We start from the raw sequence: 6,468 nt of genomic DNA, 5'->3' as shown, positions 1-6,468 counted from the left end.
AATCATGAATAATAATTAGTATAATCATATCATAATAATAATATCATCAAAATAATAATAATAATAATAATAATAATAATAATAATAATAATAATAATAATAATAATAATAATAATAAACATTATCATCATAAAAAATAACAATTATAATAATAATCATGTTCATGTTAATATTAAAGCATAATAATTGATTAGGGGATTTTTCCCCACCAATCACCATATGACAAGTGGACCAATCAGGTTCCGCCATGTGTCCGTCACATGGGCCAATAGGAGCCTGCCACGTGTCAAGTAATGATCCGTCCACTATGGACCAATTACGACACGACACGTGTCCTTCCCATGACACCTGGGATAACCGGTCACCTAGGCCCAACTTCCGTGGGAAGCCCAATCAGCCCAAGGTTAACTTAAACCTAGATTGGCACGTTTCCCGAGGTTATAAATACCTCCCTTAATCCTCATTAAGGGAGATTACGCAGATTACACACATTAAACTCTCTCACCTAGAGAGACCCAATCACTTTAATTTCCGCATTAATTACTCCTTAATCAAGTACTAACTTTACCGTCGGAGGCGGATCTCCAATCATCCGGAGCATCCGTTTGTTTTGCAGGTACAGGCGTCCGGTTCCAGTCTCGGAATTGTAACTCTCCCGCAGGACATCAGAAAACCCCGAAACATCTTGGCCCCGTCTGTGGGGAGAGTACTTCTGAGATGACATCCACGTTTGTACCGGCTCCTGAAGAGAGACGTCCCCTGGACGACCCTCTAGTTCAATCGGACCACGATACTGAGAATGAATTTGAAGTTGAAGCTCACACAGCTTCAGACGGGACCCTAAGGGCCCAACGTACCCGTCATACCGAAAGGAGGGAACGGGAACATCTTCAAACTGGAAGCGAGCCAGCAGGCGCACCACCTGTTTGGCAGCAGCCAACTGATGGGTCTGCTCCCATCACAAGGAACGAACTCATGACCTTCATGAGGGACTTCAAGGGAGAAATTCAAGAGTTGATCAACAAGAAGCCGCCTGCTCTAGACAAGGAGCAGTCGGCTAAGAAACCCTCCACTTCACGGAAGAGGAAGCCAGTTCAAGGGCGAGAGGCGACCCCTCATCCTAAATCTAGGAAGTGGGAGCCACCTGCCCTTGATTTCACAAAATACCGTTTTCCTACTCCAGGAAATAGGAAACCTGTTCGTCATATTCAGGCGGACGGGTCGAGGAAAACATACACAGACGCTCGGCTACTGCTAGAGCAGAAGAAGAGTGACCGATTGTCAGAGTCGGCCTCTACTTCAAACTTCCAAGACAGTCTGCGAAATACCTCGATGAGGCATACTCAGTCGTATCATGAGAGTCAGTCAGGCGGCACCTCCCGTCAGTCCGGCTTTCATAGCGACCAGGCGGTACCAAACTTACCGTTTGTACCGCAACAAAAGTATTTTTTACACTCACCTCCGTTTGGTGGACATGCAGCAAAAAATGTCCAACCTATGGACTGGCAGCTACGGTTGCTTAGACTTGGTGAACAGCCTTCGGCCTTCTCCAAGGAAATTACTGAAGTCGCTCAGCCGGTCAAAGTGAAAAATGTATTAGTAGGCGCCTATGACGGCACTACTAACCCAGAAGACCATCTGATGGCATTCACCAACCTGATGTACCTTCAAGGGTTGGATGATCCCACTTGGTGCAAGTGTTTCCCAGCGACTCTCAAAGGAATCGCACAACAATGGTTCGGCAACCTGCCGACTGGTTGTGTAAATAAATTCAAGACGCTTGCTTACTTATTCACCTCCAACTTTGCCATGAACATCCCTGCGAAGAAGACGACCCTTGATTTAGGAACAATTCAGCAGGGCGAGAAGGAGGGGCTTCGTTCTTACATCAGGCGGTTTAACCTGATGAGAATACAGATTCAAGGGTTACCGGATGAAGTAGCCTATACTGACTTTTTCAGAGGTCTCAAAGACGGGTCGACCTTCAAATTTGATTTGGTCCGAAAGAGGGTGGCGACTCTTCAAGAGGCCTTGATTGAAGCGGAAGCTTATATACAGGCGACTGATCTTTGTAGTACGGTAAAACAGTCAGACGGGAGAAGGTCCGACAAAAGAGAAGGACGACAGAAATAGTCATCAAACAAAGACGAGAAGAGAAAAGAGGTCTAGGCGGCTGATTCCTCTAAACAGCCGGCCCAGAAAAAGAAAAAAGAATTCAAACCATACTCCCCAAAGTATGCGTTTAACAAGGATAGCCAATTTATCCTAAAGGAAATCAAGGGACGGATCTCAATTGAGAAGCCGGTCCCCATGAAGGGTTCTGCAAACAACCGGAACCAAGAAAAATTCTGTGATTATCATGAAGATGTTGGTCATCACACCAATGAATGCATCAGTCTCATGCGGTATCTGGACCGCCTGGCTGAGCAAGGTGATCTTGACACTTATGTCAAGAAATCTACGGGGAACACTTCCTCAAAAAAACAGTCGGCCAAAAAGAATCAACAGGCCGATAGTTCCGATACAGATGATGCAGTCGTCTACACCATTGCAGGCGGCTTCTCAGGAGGCGGCCCCACTATTAGGGGCAACAAAGACAATATCAGACGGTTAGATGTAAATTTCGTTCACCAAGAACGGCCCTCCAAATATTCATTTCCTGAGATTGTCATCACTGAAGAAGATCTAGGAGGGGTAAGAGGGCCGCATGACGACCCTATCGTTATTGAATGTAAAGTGGCCAACCAGAGAGTTGGCCGAATCCTCATAGATACCGGAAGCTCCTCAGATCTCATTAGTAGCAAATGTCTGTCGAAACTAAAATATCAGACTGATTGCATACATCCGGCATCCCACCCTTTAGTAGGGTTTGGAGGAGGAGTCGTCCACCCAGTGGGACGAGTGGATTTACCCATCCGCCTGGGCGAAAAAGGGGAAGGACGACACATGGTAGTCCGGTTCTTGGTAGTAGAAGAACTCTCGGCCTACAACATGATTCTGGGACGACCAACCCTGAATAATTCCAAGGCTGTTATAATCCCATCTCTTATGTTGCTCAAGTTTGAGAGGGATAATGGAATAGTCGGGTCCCTAAGGGGAGATCAGAGGATGGCCCGTGAGTGCTATCTCTCGGATGTCAAGCACACTGTTATGGCCACTGGGTCGAGCGGTGGAAAGATAGACCTTGACAATTTCAAGGAGAGTGCGCCTGTTCAAGAAGTAGGCGGCAAGAAGAGAAAGGCATCCCAGACAGGGGCCGCAAGAAAAGACAGAAAATAGCAATCATTGGCAGAGGAGCGGTCGGATGAATTCCGCCCTCAGCCAGCTGGTGAGCATACGGACCTGATCTTAGATGACTCGCGTCCTGACAGAACAATCAAGGTTGGGACGACTGCTCTAAGGGACCTGGGTGACGACTTTCACAAACTATTGAAAGAATACAAGGACATCTTTGCATTCGAAGTCCATGAAATGCCAGGCATTAGTCCTGATCTGGCGGTACATAAACTGGCCGTGGATCCGAAAAAGAAGCTGGTACGGCAGAAGAAGCGGAACCATGGCGAAGAAAGAAGTCAGGAGGCAGCCGCCGAAGTTAAAAAATTACTTGATGCAGGGTTCATTGGGCAATGTTACTTCCCAGACTGGGTTGCAAATGTGGTGCTTGTTAAAAAGCCGAATGGCACCTGGCGAATGTGTGTAGACTACACAGACTTAAACAAGGCGTGCCCCAAAGACAGTTACCCTCTGCCTAAAATTGATAACCTGGTCGACTCAACAGCCGGCCATGCATTGATGAGCTTTATGGACGCCTACTCTGGTTTCCATCAAATTCCTTTATGGGAGAAAGATCAGGAGAAGACGGCCTTCGTCACTGATCAGGGGTTATACTGTTACACGGTCATGCCGTTTGGTCTTAAGAATGCCCCGGCCACTTTCCAGCGAATGATAAACATTGTGTTCTTTGATCAGATTGGGAGAAATGTCGAGGCATATATTGATGATATGATTGTCAAGTCTAAATTTCAGAAAGATCATCTGTCGGACCTCCGAGAAACTTTCGCCACACTCAGGCGGCACCATGTCATGCTCAATCCCAAGAAATGTGTCTTTGGAGTTGAGTTTGGGAAATTTCTCGGATTCCTTATCAATCAGAGAGGAATAGAGGCGAACCCTGAGAAGGTGCAGGCGGTCATCGACATGCAGTCGCCTCGTACCATCCGGGAGGTTCAGAAGTTAACAGGTTGTCTGGCGGATTTGGGAAGATTTCTAAGCCGATCAGGCGACAAATGCCTATACTTTTTCCAGGCAATTAAGAAAAAGGCAAGGTTTGAATGGGGGCCGGATGCTGAGGCGGCCTTCTAGAAATTGAAAGTTCACTTGCATTCCTTGCCGAGGCTGGTCAGCCCTTTGCCCAAAGAAGTACTCTACATGTACCTGGCCGTCTCTGATCATGCGTTAAGCGATGTTCTCCTTGCTGAAAGAGACGGCTGTCAGCTCCCGGTCTACTTTGTCAGTCACGTACTGAAAAATGCCGAGTTGAGGTATCCCTTAGTGGAGAAATTTGGTCTTGCACTCTTCATGGCTGTTAAAAAATTGAAGCCCTACTTTTTGGCACATGCAGTCGTCGTGTATACAGACCAACCTATCAAGCGGCCACTGACCATCATGGAGTCGTAAGGCCGAATGATCAAATGGGCCATAGAAATACAGAGCCTCAAAGTTACTTTCGAGCCTAGAAAAGCAGTGAAGGGGCAAGCCTTTGCTGACTTTATTGTTGAGATGACTCGTCCTCCTGACTCTCAATTTACAGACCAAGTCTGGAAGGTATATGTGGATGGAAGCTCTACTTCAAATGGTTGTGGAGCAGGAGTCATATGTCAGTCGCCAGAGGACGACAGGTACTAGTATGCTTTACGCTTCAGTTTTCAGGCCTCAAACAATGAGGCAGAATATGAAGCTTTACTAGCCGGAATCCGCATGTGCAAGGCGGCAGGAGCAAGAAAAATAGACGCCTGTTCCGATTTACAATTGATAGTGAGTCAGTACAATGGCGAATACGAAGCAACCCATCCGGCCATGATCAAGTATTTACAGGCGGTCCGACAAGCAGTCGGCTCCCTTGAGGATTTCCATCTGATCCAAGTGCCGAGATCAGAAAACAACCAGGCGGATGCACTTTCAAAATTAGCATCATCCGCCTCCTGTGATACTCCTCGATTTTTTTTTGGGAAGTAATGGAGAGGAGAAGCATTGAGGAAGAACCTATTGGAATCTTAGACAAAAGCTCAACCTGGATGGATCCAATCAGGGCATATCTGACAAAGGGTACCCTGCTGGATGATCATCAACAGGCGGCAGCACTGAAAAAACGAGCAACCAGTTTTGAAATAATAAAGGGAGAACTTCACAAAAAGGGGGTACCTTCAACCCTTCTTAAAGTGTGTTACTCCGGAAAAGGGACAAGAGATACTAGACGATCTTCACTCTGGTTACTGTGCTTCCCATATAGGCGGTAGGACGCTTGCTCAACGGGCAAGGCGGCAGGGCTACTTTTGGCCTACTTTAGAAGCAGATGCAATGGAGATGGTGAAAAAATGTGACAAGTGCCAATGGTTTGGAAAGCTAATTCACCGTCCGGCTACTGACCTCACTACCATTCATAGCCCACTACCGTTTGCTAATTGGGGCATGGATATTCTGGGTCCATATACGCCTGCTACAGGCGGAAGGAGGTACATACTTGTTGCCGTCGACTACTTCACTAAATGGGTAGAGGCGGAGGCTGTAAAGGGAATCAAGACGAAGGATGTAATTTCATTCATTTGGAAAAATGTCATCACTCGGTTCGGGGTTCCCATGTCTAGGGGTGTACACCGGTCCAAAACCGGACCGGACCTGGACCGGACCTGTTTGGACCGGGGACCTGAATTGGGTAATTATGAGGACCGGGGACCGGACCTTAATTAACAGGTCCGGTTCCGGGCCAGACCTGAAAAATCAGGTCCGGTCCGGGTTTGGACCTGAATGAACCTGTTTTGTGTCTTTTTCGTTTTTTTTTTTAATACAAAACCTGTTGGACCTGCATATGGACCTGCATATGGACCTGTTTTGTGATTTTTAGACCTGTTGCATAATTTAATAATTACATACAAACCAAAATTATCAATTACAAAACTACATAAAGTCTATAAAGTCCCGATTCTCAAACACCAAAAATACAAATGAGTCCACCGAAAATACAAATAAGTCCACGAAAACTCAGTTTCAATTTTTCAAAGTTTGGTTTTCTTCTTCTTTTTTTTTTTTTTTTTAATTACGATTTTCCCGGGTTTCAGGTCCGGACCTGAAAACCCCGGGTTTGGACCGGGTCCGGACCGGGACCGGGAACCTGGATTTTTAAGAACCGGGACCGGACCTGAATCAACAGGTCCGGGTCAGGTCCGGTCCGGTTCAGGTCGGTTCAGGTCC

The sequence above is a fragment of the Chenopodium quinoa genome, unplaced genomic scaffold (assembly GCF_001683475.1).
Source record: "Chenopodium quinoa cultivar QQ74 unplaced genomic scaffold, ASM168347v1, whole genome shotgun sequence".
NCBI lineage: Eukaryota > Viridiplantae > Streptophyta > Magnoliopsida > Caryophyllales > Amaranthaceae > Chenopodium > Chenopodium quinoa.
Note: the sequence above shows the minus strand (reverse complement) of the source record.